Source organism: Mesoplodon mirus, assembly GCF_964341445.2.
Source record: "Mesoplodon mirus genome assembly, chromosome: 16".
In the NCBI taxonomy this organism is placed as follows: domain Eukaryota; kingdom Metazoa; phylum Chordata; class Mammalia; order Artiodactyla; family Ziphiidae; genus Mesoplodon; species Mesoplodon mirus.
Window position 1 is genome coordinate 77,847,895 of NC_138992.1, and position 19,498 is coordinate 77,867,392.

General features: G+C 47.0%; 1 protein-coding gene and 1 pseudogene across 11 annotated transcripts in view; one reads left to right on the plus strand and one right to left on the minus strand.

Moving 5' to 3' along the window:
• The window catches only part of PRKDC (protein kinase, DNA-activated, catalytic subunit), a 164,200-nt gene that overhangs the window by 121,375 nt on the left and 23,327 nt on the right, over nucleotides 1–19,498 (plus strand). The gene's annotated exons all lie outside the window — the stretch shown is intronic.
• Nucleotides 288–2,614, minus strand: LOC309791850 (myc-associated zinc finger protein-like; annotated as a pseudogene). The gene has a single exon. The product of its transcript is annotated as a myc-associated zinc finger protein-like (transcript).

The window sequence follows — 19,498 nt, forward strand, 5'->3', positions numbered from 1 at the left end:
TGGCATTCTTGCCGTTGGACCCTGTTTCCTCTGATACTACAGCTTTTTAAAATTTTACTTTTTATACTTTTTATTTTTCAAACTTGTTTTACTTTTTATTTTGAGACAAGTTCTTACCTATAAAAAAGGTTACAAGAAAAGTAGAACTCTCCTTGTGTACATTTTACCCAGATACACTTTTTTTTTTAAACATTTTTTAACATGTTGCCGCGTTAGCATTTTTTTCTTTCTCTCCACATACATATATTTATTTTCAGAACCATTTGAGGGTGAGTTGCATACATCTATTTCTTTTTTTTAATTAAAAATTTATTGTAATGGGGTCCGCGCAAAAGGAGGGGGTGAAGGGTGGGGAACATGCAGGGGACACAGGAACACGATGACATGGCCAGGGCCACAGCTTCTGTCGCAGGGGGAGGGATGAAAAGAAAAGGCCAGGGATGGAGCTGGGGTGGAAGAGGGAAGGGGGGGACACTGTGGCTGCATTCCCCCCACCCCCAGGAAGCACTTCTAGTCCCTGGATCCCCCCCATTTACCCTGGCCCCCTAAGATTCCATCTCTTGTCCTGCCTCTGGCCCTAGTGGCTCCTTCTTTTGCTCCCCTTGACTTGTTTTCCCCTGACAGATTCTCAAGCAGGATGATGTTTAGGGCCTGACCCCAAACCACCCCACCTTATGAAGGTATAATCTCTGCCTTCCCTGTTTCTGCCCCTCCTCAAATCTCACCTTTCCCCCTCTCTGGGACAGAATCTTTGATTTCCCTTCTTCCTCTCCTCCCTCCCCCTGGAAAAAAAAAAAAAAAAAGCACCAACTCCCCAGGGAGGGGCAGCAGACAGTAGGGGGACACTGGAAGGAGGAGAGCAAGAAGGACCATCGAGGGAAAGGCTCACAAATCCCTGGAAGGGCAGGGCAGGGGATTACAGAGAGGAGAGGGGGTGAGGGCAGTGGCCACTCCTGTCCCCTGTCCAGGGGGCCTCAACACAACCGAGGGGACAGGTGTGTGTGGGGTCAGGTCTGATAGGGAGAAGAGAGGAGCAGGAGAAACAAATCCTTAAAACCCAGCGAATTCCCCTAAGAAAAACACTTCTTCCTCCTTTCCTTCTGGAGGCTCCTTGGTTGATGGGGGAAATAGTGAGGAATTGGTGGGAAGAGAGAGGGTAAGAGGAGATGGTACCAAGGGACTTTCCTCCATTCTCCCCTCTCCCCGCCACCAACTTGGAGCTCACCAGGGCTGGGAGGGAAGTGGCTGAGAGCTCACAGGCACCCCCTCGGCCCCCGAGAGGGAGCCCACAGCTGTGGGAGGGGCTGCCACTGCCGCCGCCGCCCTTGGACAGACCTCACCTGTACCTCTGTTGCAGAGCTCACAGACATGGCGAGGGCCCCGGCTGTGCACCTTCGTGTGGTCCGAAATATAAGCCGAGCTCAACATCTTGCCACACACATGGCATGGCACCTTCTCCTCGTGTCGTACTGTGCGGGCCCGCAGCCGATCCTTCGTAGCAAAAGCTGCCTCACGTTTCCCACGCTTGCAGGGCCGTTCTGTTGAGCGCACTTGTCTGGCGTGACCGTTGGGGTGCGCCGCCGGGAGAAGCTCTTGCCACAGTGGCAGCAGTTGTAGGGCTGGTGCACAGCGCCGCCGTGTGAGCGCGCGTGGTAGCTCATGCGGTCCTTGCGCTGGAAGCCAACACCGGGCACTGGAAGGCTTCTCGTCCGAGTGCGACAGCGCGTGTCGGCTCGGTGGTAGACGTCGCGGAAGGCCTTGCCGCACATCTCGCAGGCGTGGTTCTTCCGGATGCGCTTGCCCGAGGCGGTCGTGGTCACCACGCCACCGGCGGCCACTGCGGCCGCTCCGCCGCCGGCACCCGCTTCTCCCCCTCCCCCGCCGGCTCCGCTCAGCTGGGGCACGCTCAGGAGGCTCAGGGGCACCATGGTGGGCATCTTCATAGCACCCGAAGGGACCCGGCCGGCTTTGGCTCCCGTGTGGATGGCCTCGTGCCTCCGGAGATTGTAGCCGTTCTTGAACTCCTTGGCGCACAGGGCACAGATGTAGGGCCCCTTGCTCTTTGTCTTCTTCTCCAAGGCAGATGCGACCGGGGCCACGGCGACCGTCGAGGTTGGGGCGATGACGGCGGTGGCCGCGGCTGCGGCGATGGTGGCGGCAGAGACGGGGGGGCGCGGCCTCAGCGGCGGGCGCCGACACCGGAGGGGGCGGCGGAGGGGGCGCTGGGGGCTGCTTCAGAGCCGCTGTGTCCACAGTGGAGGCGGCGGCCGGGGCCGGGGGCGCAGCAGCAACGGCGGCGGGGGCCGCCGCGGCGGACTCCTGGGCGGCGGCAAGAACCGGGAGCAAGTCCACCTGGAGGGGCTCGGCCGCCGGGGCCTGGGACGTGGGTGGGGGCGCCGGCGCGGCCTGGAATGGACTCTGGGCGCAGCCCTGGGAGGCAAAGAAGCGGGACTGGAGCTCAGCCCCGACCTGCAGGGGGTTCTGGGCGTGACCCTGAGGTGGCGGGAAGGAGTTCATGAGGCCGCCCACCCCCCGGGAGTCCAGGCCCAGCACGGGGAAGGGGGGGGGCCAGCAGCGTGCAAGGGAACACGGGGAACATGGCCTCGGCCACGGCAGGGCCCCCGGGGCTCAGCGGGGGCCGGGGGCGCTTGCCGCGCGGGGCCCGGGCTCGGGGCACCGCCCCCGGCCGGCCGGGCTGGGCCGCGCCGCCGCCCGCGCACCCCGGCCTGCGGGAGGTAGGGAAGGAGGGCGCCTGGCGGGCCGCGGAGCGCGGCGGAGATGGCGGCGGCGACGCCCCTGGGTGGGGGCGGGAGGCCCCGCGGGGCCGGGGGCGGGGGCCCGGGCGGCAGCGGTTGGAGCCTGGCGGGGCGGGGTGGGGGGAGCGAGGGAGCAGCCTCGGCCCCTCCGCTCGCGCGCGCCCAGCCGGCGCCTCGGGGAGGGCGGGGGGCCAATACATCTATTTCTTTACCTCTTTATCGGTGTACCTTTCCTAAGAAAAAGAGTATATTCTTAGAACCACAGTACAGTAGTAACTTCTCTGTTTTCATTTTGATCTGCAGCCTTAATTTCAGTTCTGTCAGTTGTCCCATTAACGTCCTTTAAAGCAATTTGTCTTTGAAGACAGGATCCAGTGCAGAGTCATGTACACATTTAATTGATGTATCTTTTTGGTCTCCCCTAATCTGGAACAGTTCCTCAGCCATCTTTCATGACACTGACACTTCTGAGGAATTTTCTTCAGTTTGGGTTTGGTTGTGTATCCTCATGATTATCTTCAGGTGAAATACCCATAGCCAGAATACCACTTAAGTGGAGTATTTGTCCTGTGGTATCACATCTGGAAACAGAGTGTCCACCTGCCTTTTACTGATGGTAGCAGTGTTGATTGCCTGGTTAATGCTATGTCTGGTCTTTCTGGTGTTCAAGCCCTGTTTGTTCCTCTACAACTAACAAGCAGTGTGGGAGATGCTTTGAGACATGCCTGTATCCTGCTTCTGATGAGACCTACTCCTCCGTGTTCTGTGTCTGTGGATGACTTTAGCCCAGACCAGCCTTGTGCTGGGTCTTATTGCGGCAGGTGGGCTCCTTAGTTGTGGCTTGCCAGCTCCTTAGTTGCAGCATGCATGTGGGATCTAGTTCCCTGACCAGGGATCAAACCTCGAGCCCCCTGCATTGGGAGCACGGGGTCTTAACCACTGTGCCACCAGGGAAGTCCCTCCAGGCTCATCTTGCAAAATTATCCTTCTAGAAATGTTGTAGTTTTAGTTCTTGCATTTAGGTCTATGATCCAGTGGAAGATAATTTTTTTTTTTTTTTGTGGTACGCGGGCCTCTCACCGTCGTGGCCTCTCCCGTTGTGGAGCACAGGCTCTGGACGCGCAGGCCCAGCGGCCATGGCTCACGGGCCCAGCTGCTGCGCGGCATGTGGGATCCTCCCGGACTGGGGCACGAACCCGCGTCCCCTGCATCGGCAGGCGGACTCTCAACCACTGCACCACCAGGGAAGCCCCAAGTGGAAGATAATTCTTGTAGATGGTATGAGGTAGGGATACATGTTCACTTTTTCCATATGGATATCTAGTTGTCTAGTCCCATTTGTTCAGAAGTCTTACTTTGTATCACTGAATTGCCTTGGCACCTTTTCTGAAAATCAGTGACGGTTATGTCTATGGGTCTGTTTTTGAATGCTCTGTTCAGTTCCTTGATATATATGCATCTCTTTTCACAATATCAAACTGTCTTCATTACTGATGCTTTATAGTAAGTCTTAAATCAGATAGGGTGAGTTCTCCAACTTTGTTTCCTTTGTGAAAACTGCTTTGTTTATTTTAGGTTGCTTACATTTATATATACATTTTAGTATTTGCTTATCAAATTTCTACCAGAGAAAAAAGAAAAACAGAGTTTGGGATTTTCTTGGCTCTAGATCAACTTTGGGAATTGCGTCTTAACAGTGTAGAGTTCTCCAATTCATGAATGTGGTAATGTCTCTCTGTTTATTTAGGTCCTCTTTAATTTCAAAGTTTTGTATTTTTTTCATCTGCAGATCTTAGCTGTCTTTTGTTAGATTTGCTCCTAAGTATGTATGGTTTTTTCAGCACTGTTGTGAACGGAGGGGTTTTTTTTCATTGTATTTTCTGGTTATTTGCTGTTCATATACTGATTTTCTGAAAGTTTTGTTTTATCATGAATGGTGTTGAATTTTGTCAAATGCTTTTTCTGCATCTATTTAATTGATCGTGTTGTTTTTTCTGTTTTATTGTATGTGTGTGTGTCTATTAGGTCCATTTTGTCTATAATATTGTTCAAATCTGCTGTTTCCTTGTTGATTTTCTGTCTGGATGATCTGTCCATTGTTGACAGTGGTATTAAAACCCCCAACTATTATTGTATTGCTGTTTATTTCTCCTTTTATTTCTATTAGTATTTGCTTTATATACTTAGGTGCTTCGTTGTTGAGTGCATAAATATTTACAATCGTTGTATTTTCTTGACAGATTGGCAGTTGGCCCCTTTATCATCATGTAATGACCTTCCTTGTATCTTTTTACCATTGTTAGATTAAAATCTGTTTTGTCTGGTATAGTATAGCTACCCCTGCTTTTTTTAGGTTACCATTTGCTTGAAATATCTCTCCCACCCTTGTCGGTGTGTCTTCAGAGCGAAAGTGAGTGTATTGTAGGCAGCGTATCGTTGGAGATCTTTTTTTTTTTTTTTTTTTCCCGGCCGTGCCTCGTGGCTTGTGGGATCTTTGTTCCCTGACCAGGGGTTGAACCTGGGCTACGGCAGTGAAAGTGCCGGGGGTCCTAACCACTGGACCCCGAGGTAACTCCCTGGATCTTGTTTTTTTTAATCACCTGGAGAATCTAAACCATTTACATTTGAAGTAATTATCAGTAGGTAAGGCTTACTGTTGCCATTTTGTTAATTGTTGTCTGACAGTTTTATGGGTTCATTACCCCTTGTTGCTTATCCTGTTCTCTTTTTGTGTGATTTGATGGATGACTTTTTGTTTGGTGTGCTTTGACTTCTTTATCGTGATCTTTTGTGTGACGACTACAGTTTTTTCCTTTGTGTTTACCACAAGGCTTACATAAACTATCTTATAACACCTGATTTTAAGCTGATAACAGCTTAACTGTGATGCCATTCTTAAATTTTATGCTTTTGTGTCCTCATTCCTCTTACATTTTAGATTATTGATGTTACAGTTTACATATTTTTATATCATGCATCCAATACCAGATTATTGAAGTTATGGTTATATTTAATATATTTGTTTTTTAAGTTTTAAACTAGAGTTGTCAGTGAATTACATACCACCACTGCGAAATTAGAGAATTTGACTTTGGTTTTATATTTACCATTACCGGTGAGTTATATACTAACTTCGTCTGTTTCTGTGATGTTAATTAGCATCACAGTTCTGCTTGAAGAACTCCCTTTAGCTTTCTTGTAAGGCAGGCAGGTCTGGTAATGGACTCCCTCAGCTTTTGTTTATCTCTTCTTCATTTCTGAAGGACAGCTTTGCCAGATACAGTATTCTTGGTTGACAGTTCTTTTTTTCTTTCAATATTTTGAATGTATCACCCCATTCTCTCCTGTCCTGAAATGTTTCTTTTGAAGACTTCACCTATAGTCTTACTGGGTGGGGGGTGGGAGGGTTCCCTTGCGTGACGTGTCACCTTTCTCTTGCTGCTTCCAAAAGACTTTGTCTTGGACTTTGGACACTTCAGTTGTAATGTGTCTCGGTGTACCCCTATTTGGATTCAACCTACTTGGGCTCTTTTCTTTTCCCCCTCCAAATATTTATTTATTTATTTGGTTGCACCGGGTCTTCGTTGCAGCAGGTGGGCTCCTTAGTGGCGGCAGGCAGGCTCCTTAGTTATGGCAGGCAGGCTTCTTAGTTGCAGCTTGGGGGATCCTTAGTGGCAGCACGTGGGCTCCTTAGTTGTGGCACGCGAACTCTTAATTGCCACAAGCACGTGGGACCTAGTTCCCTGACCAGGGATCGAACCCCGGCCCCCTGCATTGTTGGGGTCTTTTGGGAGTCAAGGATCGGGGTGTCCATTTCTCTCCTCAGGTTAGGGAAGTTTTCAACCATTATTGCTTTAAATGTACTTTGTCTTTTTCTTTATCTCTTCTCCTGGGATTTTTTTAATGGGTGTGTAGTTTATCTTATGCTCTGCTACACTCTTTTTCATTCTGTTTTCTTTTTTTTATTATTAGTTTCTGCTTTATAACAGTGTGAATCAGTCATACATATACATCTGTTCCCACATCCCTTCCCTCTTGCGTCTCCCTCCCTCCCTCCCTATCCCACCCCTCCAGGCGGTCACAAAGCACCGAGCTGATCTCCCTGTGCTATGTGGCTGCTTCCCACTATCTATCTAACTTAAGTTTGGTAGTGTATATATGTCCATGCTTCTCTCTCGCTTTGTCACAGCTTACCCTTCCCCCTCCCCATATCCTCAAGTCCATTCTCAAGTAGGTCTGTGTCTTTATTCCTGTTTTACCCCTAGGTTCTTCATGACATTTTTTTTTCTTAAATTCCGTATATATGTGTTAGCATACGGTATTTGTCTTTCTCTTTCTGACTTACTTCACTCTGTATGACAGACTCTAGGTCCATCAATCTCATTACAAATAGCTCAATTTTGTTTCTTTTTATGGCTGAGTAATATTCCACTGTATATATGTGCCACATCTTCTTTATCCATTCATCCAATGATGGACACTTAGGGTGTTTCCATCTCCGGGCTATTTTAAATAGAGCTGCAATGAACATTTTGGTACATGACTTTTTTGAATTATGGATTTCTCAGGGTATATGCCCCGTAGTGGGATTACTGGGTCATACGGTAGTTCTATTTGTCATGTTTTAAGAAACATCCAAACTGTTCTCCATAGTGGCTGTACCAATTCACATTCCCACCAGCAGTGCAAGAGTGTTCCCTTTTTTCCACACCCTCTCCAGCATTTATTGTTTCTAGATTTTTTGATGATGGCCATTCTGACTGGTGTGAGATGATATCTCATTGTAGTTTTGATTTGCATTTCTCTAATGATTAATGATGTTGAGCATTCTTTCATGTGTTTGTTGGCAGTCTGTATATCTTCTTTGGAGAAATGTCTATTTAGGTCTTCTGCCCATTTTTGGATTGGGTTGTTTGTTTTTTTGCTATTGAGCTGCATGAGCTGCTTATAAATTTTGGAGATTAATCCTTTGTCAGTTGCTTCATTTGCAAATATTTTCTCCCATTCTGAGGGTTGTCTTTTGGTCTTGTTTATGGTTTCCTTCGCTGTGCAAAAGCTTTGAAGTTTCATTAGGTCCCATTTGTTTATTTTTGTTTTTATTTCCATTTCTCTAGGAGGTGGGTCCAAAAGGATCTTGCTGTGATTTATGTCATAGAGTGTTCTGTCTATGTTTTCTTCTAAGAGTTTGACAGTTTCTGGCCTTACATTTAGGTCTTTAATCCATTTTGAGCTTATTTTTGTGTATGGTGTTAGGGAGTGATCTAATCTCATACTTTTACATGTCCCTGTCCAGTTTTCCCAGCACCACTTATTGAAGAGGCTGTCCTTTCTCCACTGTACATTCCTGCCTCCTTTATCAAAGATAAGGTGACCATATGTATGTGGGTTTATCTCTGGGCTTTCTATCCTGTTCCATTGATCTATCTTTCTGTTTTTGTGCCAGTACCACACTGTCTTGATTACTGTAGCTTTGTAGTATAGTCTGAAGTCAGGGAGCCTGATTCCTCCAGCTCCGTTTTTCATTCTCAAGATTGCTTTGGCTATTCGGGGTCTTTTGTTTTTCCAACCAAATTTTGAAATTTTTTGTTCTAGTTCTGTGAAAAATGCCAGTGGTAGTTTGATAGGGATTGCATTGAATCTGTAGATTGCTTTGGGTAGTAGAGTCATTTTCACAATATTGATTCTTTCAATCCAGGAACATGGTATATCTCTCCATCTATTTGTATCATCTTTAATTTCTTTCATCAGTGTCTTATAATTTTTTGCATACAGGTCTTTTGTCTCCTTAGGTAGGTTTATTACTAGATATTTTATTCTTTTTGTTGCAATGGTAAATGGGAGTGTTTTCTTGATTTCACTTTCAGATTTTTCATCATTAGTGTACAGGAATGCCAGAGATTTCTGTGCATTAATTTTGTATCCTGCTACTTTACCAAATTCATTGATTAGCTCTAGTAGTTTTCTGGTAGCATCTTTAGGATTCTCTATGTATAGTATCATGTCATCTGCAAACAGTGACAGGTTTACTTCTTCTTTTCCAATTTGGATTCCTTTTATTTCCTTCTCTTCTCTGATTGCTGTGGCTAAAACTTCCAAAACTATGTTGAATAAGAGTGGTGAGAGTGGGCAGCCTTGTCTTGTTCCTGATTGTAGTTGAAATGGTTTCAGTTTTTCACCATTGAGGACGATGTTGGCTGTGGGTTTGTCATATATGGCCTTTATTATGTTGAGGAAAGTTCCCTCTATGCCTACTTTCTGCAGGGTTTTTATCATAAATGGGTGTTGAATTTTGTCAAAAGCTTTCTCTGCATCGATAGAGATGATCATACGGTTTTTCTCCTTCAATTTGTTAATATGGTGTATCACGTTGATTGATTTGCGTATATTGAAGAATCCTTGCATTCCTGGAATAAACCCCACTTGATCATGGTGTATGATTCTTTTAATGTGCTGTTGGATTCTGTTTGCTAGTATTTTGTTGAGGATTTTTGCATCTATGTTCATCAGTGATATTGGTCTGTAGTTTTCTTTGTGACATCTTTGTCTGGTTTTGGTATCAAGGTGATGGTGGCCTCGTAGAATGAGTTTGGGAGTGTTCCTCCCTCTGCTATATTTTGGAAGAGTTTGAGAAGGATAGGTGTTAGCTCTTCTCTAAATGCTTGATAGAATTCGCCTGTGAAGCCATCTGGTCCTGGGCTTTTGTTTGTTGGAAGATTTTTAATCACAGTTTCAATTTCAGTGCTTGTGATTGGTCTGTTCATATTTTCGATTTCTTCCTGATTCAGTCTTGGCAGGTTGTGCATTTCTAAGAATTTGTCCATTTCTTCCAGGTTGTCCATTTTATTGGCATAGAGTTGCTTGTAGTAATTTCTCATGATCTTTTGTATTTCTGCAGTGTCAGTTGTTCTCCTTTTTCATTTCTAATTCTATTGATTTGAGTCTTCTCCCTTCTTTTCTTGATGAGTCTGGCTAATGGTTTGTCAATTTTGTTTATCTTCTCAAAGAACCAGCTTTTAGTTTTATTGATCTTTGCTATCGTTTCCTTCATTTCTTTTTCATTTATTTCTGATCTGATCTTTATGATTTCTTTCCTTCTGCTAACTTTGGGGGTTTTTTGTTCTTCTTTCTCTAATTGCTTTAGGTGCAGGGTCAGGTTGTTTACTCGAGATGTTTCCTATTTCTTAAGGTGGGATTGTATTGCTATAAACTTCCCCCTTAGAACTGCTTTTGCTGCGTCCCATAGGTTTTGGGTCATCGTGTCTCCACTGTCATTTGTTTCTAGGTATTTTTTGATTTCCTCTTTGATTTCTTCAGTGATCACTTCGTTATTGAGTAGTGTATTGTTTAGCCTCCCTGTGTTTGTATTTTTTACAGATCTTTTCCTGTAATTGATGTTTAGTCTCATAGCATTGTGGTCGGAAAAGATACTTGATACAATTTCAATTTTCTTAAATTTACCAAGGCTTGATTTGTGACCCAAGATATGATCTATCCTGGAGAATGTTCCATGAGCACTTGAGAAAAATGTGTATTCTGTTGTTTTTGGATGGAATGTCCTATAAATATCAATTAAGTCCATCTTGTTTAATGTATCATTTAAAGCTTGTGTTTCCTTATTTATTTTCATTTTGGATGATCTGTCCATTGGTGAAAGTGGGGTGTTAAAGTCCCCTACTATGACTGTGTTACTGTCGATTTCCCCTTTTATGGCTGTTAGTATTTGCCTTATGTCTTGAGGTGCTCCTATGTTAGGTGCATAAATATTTACAATTGTTATATCTTCTTCTTGGATCGATCCCTTGATCATTATGTAGTGTCCTTCTTTGTCTCTTCTAATAGTCTTTATTTTAAAGTCTATTTTGTCTGATATGAGAATTGCTACTCCAGCTTTCTTTTGATTTCCATTTGCATGGAATATCTTTTTCCATCCCCTTACTTTCAATCTGTATGTGTCTCTAGGTCTGAAGTGGGTCTCTTGTAGGCAGCATATATATGGGTCTTGTTTTTGTATCCATTCAGCCAGTCTGTGTCTTTTGGTGGGAGCATTTAGTCCATTTACATTTAAGGTAATTATCGATATGTATGTTCTTATTCCCATTTCCTTAATTGCTTTGGGTTCGTTATTGTAGGTATATTCCTTCTGTTGTGTTTGTTGCCTAGAGAAGTTCCTTTAGCATTTGTTGTAAAGCTGGTTTGGTGGTGCTGAACTCTCTCAGCTTTTGCTTGTCTGTAAACGTTTTAATTTCTCCATCAAATCTGAATGAGATCCTTGCTGGGTAGAGTAATCTTGGTTGCAGGTTTCTCTCCTTCATCACTTTAATTACGTCCTGCCACTCCCTTCTGGCTTGTAGAGTTTCTGCTGAGAGATCAGCTGTTAACCTGATGGGGATTCCCTTGTGTGTTATTTGTTTTTTTTCCCTTGCTGCTTTTAATATGATTTCTTTGTGTTTAATTTTTGACAGTTTGATTAATATGTGTCTTGGCGTATTTCTCCTTGGATTTATTCTGTATGGGACTCTCTGTGCCTCCTGGACTTGATTAACTATTTCCTTTCCCATATTAGGGAAGTTTTCATCTATAATCTCTTCAAATATTTTCTCAGTCCCTTTCTTTTTCTCTTCTTCTTCTGGAACCCCTATAATTCGAATGTTGGTGCATTTAATGTTGTCCCAGAGGTCTCTGAGACTGTCCTCTGTTCTTTTCATTCTTTTTTCTTTATTTTGCTCTGCATCAGTTATTTCCACTGTTTTATCTTCCAGGTCACTTATCCATTCTTCTGCCTCAGTTATTCTGCTATTGATCCCATCTAGAGTATTTTTCATTTCATTTATTGTGTTTTTAATCGATGCTTGATTCATCTTTAGTTCTTCTAGGTCCTTGTTAACTGTTTCTTGCATTTTGTCTATTCTATTTCCAAGATTTTGGATCTTGGAAATAGAATCTTGGATCATCTTTACTATCATTATTCTGAATTCTTTTTCAGGTAGACTGCCTATTACCTCTTCATTTGTTAGGTCTGGTAGGTTTTTATCTTGCTCCTTCACCTGCTGTGTGTTTTTCTGTCTTCTCATTTTGCTTATCTTACTGTGTTTGGGGTCTCCTTTTTGCAGGCTGCAGATTCGTAGTTCCCGTTGTTTTTGGTGTCTGTCCCCAGTGGCTAAGATTGTTTCAGTAGGTTGTGTAGGCTTCCTGGTGGGGGGGACTAGTGCCTGTGTTCTGGTGGTTGAGGCTCGATCTTGTCTTTCTGGTGGACAGGTCCACGTCTGGTGGTGTGTTTTGGGGTGCCTGTGGCCTTATTATGTTTTTAGGCAGCCTCTCTGCTAATGGGTGGGGTTGTGTTCCCGCCTTGCTAGTTGCTTGGCATAGGGTGACCATCACTGTAGCTTGCTCGTCGTTGAGTGAAGCTGGGTGCTGGTGTTGAGATGGAGATCTCTGCGAGATTTTCACCGTTTGATATTACGTGGAGCTGGGAGGTCTCTTGTGGACCCGTGTCCTGAAGTTGGCTCTCCCACCTCAGAGGCACAGCACTGACTCCTGGCTGCAGCACCAAGAGCCTTTCATCTATCTACCCGGCTCAGAATAAAAGGAAGAAAAAGTAGAAAGAAAGAATTAATAGAAGAAAGAGAGAAAGAAAGAAGGAAAGAAAGGAAGGAAGGAAGGAAGAAAGAAAGAAAGGGAGAGAGGAAGGTAAGAAAGAAAGAAAGGGGGAGGGAGGAAGGGAAGGTAGGAAAAAAGAGAAGATAAAGTAAAATAGAATAAAGTATGATAAAATATAGTAGCGTTATTAAAATAGAAAAGTAATTATTAAAAAACAAAAAACTGACGGATAGAACCCTGGGACAAATGGTGGAAGCAAAGCTATACAGAGAAAATCTCACATGGAAGCATACACATACACATTGAGAAAAAGAGAACAAGGGGGAAAAAATCGTAAATCTTGCTCTCAAAGTCCACCTCCTCAATTTGGAATAATTCGTTGTAAAAAGAGGAAAAGGGGAAAAAATCATAAATCTTGTTCTCAAAGTCCACCTCCTCATTTGGGATGATTCGTTGTCTGTTCAGGTATTCCACAGACGCAGGGTACATCAAGTTGATTGCGGAGCTTTAATCCGCTGCTTCTGAGGCTGCTGGGAGAGAGTCCCCGTTCTCTTCTTTGTTCTCGCAGCTCCCGGGGCTCAGCTTTGGATTCGGCCCCGCCTCTGCGTGTAGGTCGCCGGAGGACGTCTGTTCTTCGCTCAGACAGGACGGGGTTAAAGGAGCCGCTGATTCGGGCGCTCTGGCTCCCTCAGGCCGTGGGGGAGGGAGGGGCACGGAGGCGGGGCGAGCGTGCGTCGGCGGAGGCCGGCGTGACGTTGCGTCAGCACGAGGCGCGCCCGTGCGTTCTCCCGGGGGTGTTGTCTGTGGAGCCCGGGACCGTGGCGGTGGCGGGCAGCACAGGCTCCCGGGAGGGGAGGTGTGGAGAGTGACGTGCGCTCGCACACGGGCTTCTTGGTGGCGGCGGCAGCAGCCCCAGCGTCCCACGCCCGTCTCTGGGGTCCGCGCTTTGAGCCGCGCCTCGCGCCCGTCTCTGGAGCCTCCTTTAAGCAGCGCTCTGAATCCCCTCACCTCACGCACCAGGAAACAAAGAGGGAAGGAAAAGTCTCTTGCCTCTTCGGCAGCTCCAGACTTTTCCCCGGACTCCCTCCCGGCCAGCCGTGGCGCACTAACCCCCTTCAGGCTGTGTTCACGCCGCCAGCGCGCTCTGACCGAAGCCCGAGCCTCAGCTCCCAGCCCCGCCCGCCCCGGTCGGTGAGGAGACAAGCCTCCCGGGCTGGTGAGTGGCGGTCGGCACCGGTCCTCTGTGCGGGAATCTCTCTGCTTTGCCCTCCGTACCCCTGTGGCTGTGCTCTCCTCCGCGGCTCCGAAGCTTTCCCCCTCCGCCACCCGCAGTCTCCGCCCGCGAAGGGGCTCCTAGTGTGTGGAAACCGTTTCTCCTTCACGGCTCCCTCCCACGGGTGCAGGTCCCGGCCCTATCCTTTTGTCTCTGTTTATTCTGTTTTCTTTTGCCCTACCCAGGTACGTGGGGAGTTTCTTTTCTTTTGGGGGGTCTGCGGTCTTCTGCCAGCGTTCAGCAGGTGTTCTGTAGGAGCTGTTCCACGTGTAGATGAATTTCTGGTGTATCTGTGCGGAGGAAGGTGATCTCCGCGTCTTCGCGTCTTACTCTTCCGCCATCTTCCCCGATCTTCCATTCTGTTTTCTTTTGCTGCCCTGACTGGATAATTTAATTGAATCTGCCCCATGGTCGAATCTGCTTTTGAAGCTCTCTGTTGAATTCTTCAGTTCCAGGATTCCTGTTTTTGTTTTTTGATGGTTTTTGTCTTTTTGTTAAACTTCTCATTTTGTTCATGTATTGTTTTCTTAATTTCACTTAGTTGTCTGTGCTTTCTTGTAGTTCACTAACTTCTTTAAGTGGATTATTCTGAATTCTTGTCCGACAGATCTCCATTTCTTTAGGGTCAGGTATGGAGCTTTATTAGTTTCCTTTGGTGGCATCATAGTTAGCTGATTTTTCGTGATCCTTGGTTCACTATGTTGGTATCTACGCATCTGAGTAAATGGTCTTGTTCAGACTTTGCAGAGATAGTCTTTCACCAGTCAGCTCAGCCTGGGGCTCTGGACGTGTCAGCTGGTAGCTTCCCTGGGCAGGTGGGACCTGCTGTTGTATATTTGGGGTGAGGCTGCTGCCTGAGCTCTGAGGTTGGGGGTCGGGGTGCCACTGGCCCAGACAGTTGGGTAGGACTGGGGTCCTGCCCCAACACAGCTGTAGCATGGCTCTGTGTTGCCTGCATTCTCTGGTCAGGCTTTCTAGGTGGTCGGGACTGGGTGCCATGCTCAGCAGTAGGTGGGGTACTGCCCCAGGGGGTTGGGGGAGGCAGCCAAGCTGGCCCCAGGGCCAGCATAACTCATCGTTCGGGGACCCAGATCCGGCGGGACCGCACAGCTAATTCCCAGGCTAGGCAGGCCACCGGTTTGGCTCTGCAGACGGGAAGGGAGAGGCTCCGGCACCACTGTGCACCGGGCTGTGGGATTTCCCCACGCGCTCTGGTGAGGTTCCCCGGCGAGGGGAGCTGAAGGTTCGTCGGCAGGTTGGTCTCCCTGCCCGTGCGCGAGGGGCCACCACGCACGCCCCCGGCTGGCCAGACTCTTGTTTGGGAACCAAACGGAGCAGAACCGTGAGCCCAGCTCCCTGGCCTGCTGGGCCAGCGTCCTGGCTCTGTCCACCGGCAGGTGCTCTGATCCTGTGCTGCTGTGAGCAGGGTCCCCAGGTGGGCTACGCAGGTACCCCGGGTGGGCTACGCAGGTACCCCGAGCTCCGGCTGGGTTTCCCAGTCAGGTGGGTGGGGCTGTGAATTAGCTCCCTGCCCAGGCAGAGGGCAGAACACGCTCCAGGCCAGCAAGGCTCGTTGTTTGGGTCCTGAATCGGGCAGACACGCGCCCTTCCCAGCTCCCTGGTCAGACTGGGCCACCGTGTCGGCTCAGGCACGCGAAGCCACTGGTTAGTATTTCTGCTCGGGCTCTGCTGGGACTGCCTGGCAGGATCCCAGCCCTGGTAGCTGTAAGCCCCACCCCATCTTCTGTCATACCCTGAGCCCCGCGATACCTGGGAGGTGAGACCCACAGCCCTGGGCTTTCCTCTTCCCACTGGAGAAACCGTAGGCTCGGGGGCCCTGGCTGCAGTCCCAGTGCGGCTGCTTCTCGCACCCTTCCAGTGGGGTCCCTCCCAGTCCCCAGGGTGTGGGGCTGTTCTCACCTCAGTCCCGTGTTGTGGGATTTTCCCAGTGTTGTCTTGCCCTTGAATGTTGTTGGTTGGTTTTCCTGTGAGGGGGACTGAGGTCGGGAACGACCTGTGTCACGATCTGGATGATGTCACTCATTTTTGCTGTCTGTGGTGTGGTGACATCACTTGTCTTTGCTGTGTTCATGATGTAATATGTTGCTTTTTAAAAAAAATTTGTTTATTTTTGTCTGTGTTGGGTCTTCGTTGCTGCGCAAGGGCTTTCTCGAGTTGTGGCGAGCGGGGGCTACTCTTCTTTGCGGTGCGCGGGCTTCTCATTGCAGTGGCTTCTCTTGTTGCGGAGCACGGGCTCGAGGTGCGCGGGCTTCAGTAGATGTGGCTCGCGGTCTTCCGTAGATGTGGCTCGCGGGCTCTAGAGCGCACGCTGAGTAGTTGTGGCACACGGTTTTTGATCCATGAAATAGTTAGAAGTGAGTTTCTGTGTCTCTTATTTATTGATTTCTGGATTAACTCCTTGTGGTTATAAACACACACTGTATGGTTTCAGCCTTTTTAAATTTATTGAGACTTGTTTTATGACCAAGCATATGGTCTACTTTAGTAAATAGACCATGCGCACTTGAAAATCCTGTGTATTCTGCAGTTCTTGGGCATAATGTTTATAATTTTCATTTAGATCGAGGTGGTCAATTGTGTTTTTCAGATCTTCCATGTCTTTAGTGATTTTTTTGTCTAGTTCCATCTGCTGCTGAGATTGGGATTTCAAAACCTCCTACTGTGATTGTGGAATTGTCTGTTTTGCCTAATAACCAGTTATTAGGTACATACATGTTGACAATTACTGTGTCTTCCTGATGAAATGTGCACTTTAGCTTATGTTGCAGTAAAGATATACTGACGTGTGTACTTCATATGTATGTATATATATATATATATATATATATGAAGTAACAGTGAAAATATTAACAGATAATATATTTTTGCTTTAAATAGTCTAACATGATTCAGAACTTACAAGGAACAGTCTTTTATACTCACCATTTCTTTTCTTTCTTTTCTTTTCTCTCTCTCTCTTTTTTCCTTTTCTTTTTTTTTGGTGGGGGGGCCATGCTGCATGGCATGTGGGATCTTAGTTCCCCAACCAGGATTGAACCCGTGCCCCCTGCAGTGGAAGGGCAGAGTCTTAACCACTGGACTGCCAGGGAGGTCTCTACACTCACCACTTTTTTTTTTTTTTAACTCCACATTTGTTTATTTATTTATTTTTGGCTGTGTTGGGTCTTCGTTTCTGTGCGAGGGCTTTCTCTAGTTGTGGCAAGCGGGGGCCACTCTTCATCGCGGTGCGCGGGCCTCTCACTGTCGCGGCCTCTCTTGTTGCGGAGCACAGGCTCCAGACGCGCAGGCTCAGTAGTTGTGGCTCACGGGCCTAGTTGCTCCATGGCATGTGGGATCTTCCCAGACCAGGGCTCGAACCCATGTCCCCTGCATTAGCAGGCAGATTCTCAACCACTGCGCCACCAGGGAAGCCCCTACACTCACCATTTTTGATGCTCATTATTTGTTTTTAAAGATCCAAGTTTTCCTCTAATATTTCCCTTCAGCTGAAGATTTTCCTTTAGCAGTTCTTGGAATTCAGGTCTGCCTGTGATGAATTCTCTTGCTTTTCCTTTGTCTGAGGTGTCTTTATTTCACTTCATTCCTGAAGAATATTTTCTCAGGGTAGAGAGTACTGGGGGATCATTTGTCCTCTATGTTTCTGAAGGGAAGGTCATGCTTGTTCAAATGGTTGTTCCCCAATATGTAATATGTCATATTTGGGGGCTGGTGTCAAGATTGTTTTTTTTTATTGTTGGTTATCAGCAGTTTAATTATGATGTGTCTGTGTATGGTTTTCTTTGAATTTATCCAGTTTGAGCTTCACCAAGCTTCTTGAATCTGTACATATATGTCACCAAATTTGGGGAATTTTCTGTTATTGTTTTTTCAAGTATTTTTTTTGCCCCAATTTTCCTCTGTGGGATGCCAATTACACATATATTAGACCTTTTGACATTGTCCCACAGGTTCACTTTTATTCAGTCTTTGTTCTCTTTATTCTTCAGATTAGATCATTTCTACTGATCTGTCTTCAAACTCACTGTTGTTTCCTCTTTTAAGTCTGTCTAGTGAATGTTTTATTTTGGGTACTTTTCAGTAAAATTTCTATTTGGCTCTTTTTACACTCCCTCTCTGCTGAGATACCTACTTTTTCGTTTATTCCATGTGTATTTTTCTTAACCTCTTAGAGATGGTTAAAATAGGTGTTTAAAGGTCCTTGTATGACCTTTGCCAACCTATTGGTCATCTCAGAGTCGACATCTGCTTACTGTCCTTTTCACTGAAAACAGGCACATTTTCTTGGTTCTTTGGATTTCAGTGAATTTTGGCTTGTGTCCTAGAAAGTGTGCGGACTGAGCTCCTTTACAGCTCCCAGGGGCCGTGGGCTGTTCTGACCCTGCAGCATCCGGCCCCTGAGACTTGCACCTGGGCTCTCGCTTTCTGCTGGCTCAGGTGTCAGTTCAGTCCTGCACACGCACCCGTCGTGGGGTAGCCACGGCCCACGCGGCTTCCTGTTCGGAGCTCCCTTCTCCGGTCTGTCCCCTGCAGGGTTCCCTCTGCAGCCTTTGGTTCCTCCAGGCACAATACAACAGGGCTTGCTTCTTTCAGAGTCTTCATACTCAGGCTGCCACACTCCACGTCGTGGTTGTCCTTGTGGCAGAACTGGGAGAAGACAGAGAAAAGCAGGACACTCACCGCAGTGGCAGGACCTTTTCCTGGTTTCCGCATCCTTGAAGGTGGCCGCCTCTTCTTTACCCTCAGACCCTGGGGTGGTTGTGATTGCACGCTACCCCGTCGCTAGCGGAAGGGCAGCTGCGGCGCCCCCTGCGGCCTCACCAGAGCCAGGGCTCTGTCACTTCTACCAGGATGGCTCTTTCTGGGCTCCTTCCTCCGAGGGCTGACACAAGAGCATGCCGGGTACCACGTTTGTTTCACCGGTGCCCTCCCTCTGGGACTTCCTGGCTACTCTGCCGTGTGGAGTGGAATGTACTCTTCTCGCTGGTGATGACGTGTCCTCCTCACCTGCTGCCCCCCTTTCTGGGAGCCCAGGCCCTCATTCACGCTGCAGGGTGGCATTCCTGTTCACGCGTTGCTTCTCCAGGTGTTCACCCAGCACCCAGGGTCCACCACCTTCACTTGTTTAGCTCTTGGGAAGGGGGCACTTGCATGGTGGCCATGGGGTCAGGAGCACAGGAGCAGATCCGTGGCTGGAGAGGCTGCATGTTGGGGAAAACTGAAAAAAATAAGCAAGAGAGATGTGAGACTTGCTAGTTTATCTGGCCACAGTGTTTCTAAGAAAATTGAAATTAGTCTGCAGATGCACAGAAAGTTAGTTGATTATTAATTGGGGTGAAGTTTGTATGTTCAGGTCCTTTGTCCGTGTTACGGACAATGAAAGTAATGAAACTAAAATCATGGGAACCAAGTCAAATATGTAAATCACGATACAGATGAGAATAAGCTTCTGGCCGTGCATGTGACACAGCCATTGTTCTCAGGGTGGTAGCCTGTCTGCTGCTTGACACTGCCCACGTGTGTGATGCAGACCTTAGATGTGGAGATAAAAGGAGAAAAGTGGTTTTGACTCAGCGCAGGATATGCTGTCCATTTGTTAAGAGAGCAGGTTGTGAGTGTTAACACTTTACTTGGTGGAGGTGGAAGCAGTAGATGCTGTCTGGAAAACTGTGTTGAAATAGCCGCAGTGATCTTCCAAGAGCTGGTTAATTAAAATGGGGGTTAAGTCCAGTTCTGAGAGTGTACATTTATAGTCTAAAAAATGAGCAAAATTTTAACAACTGTAGAGTTTCTGTCTGAATGCTATCCAGCAGCTTCCTGAATGTCAGAGATTTCTTTTATGAGTCCGGCATTA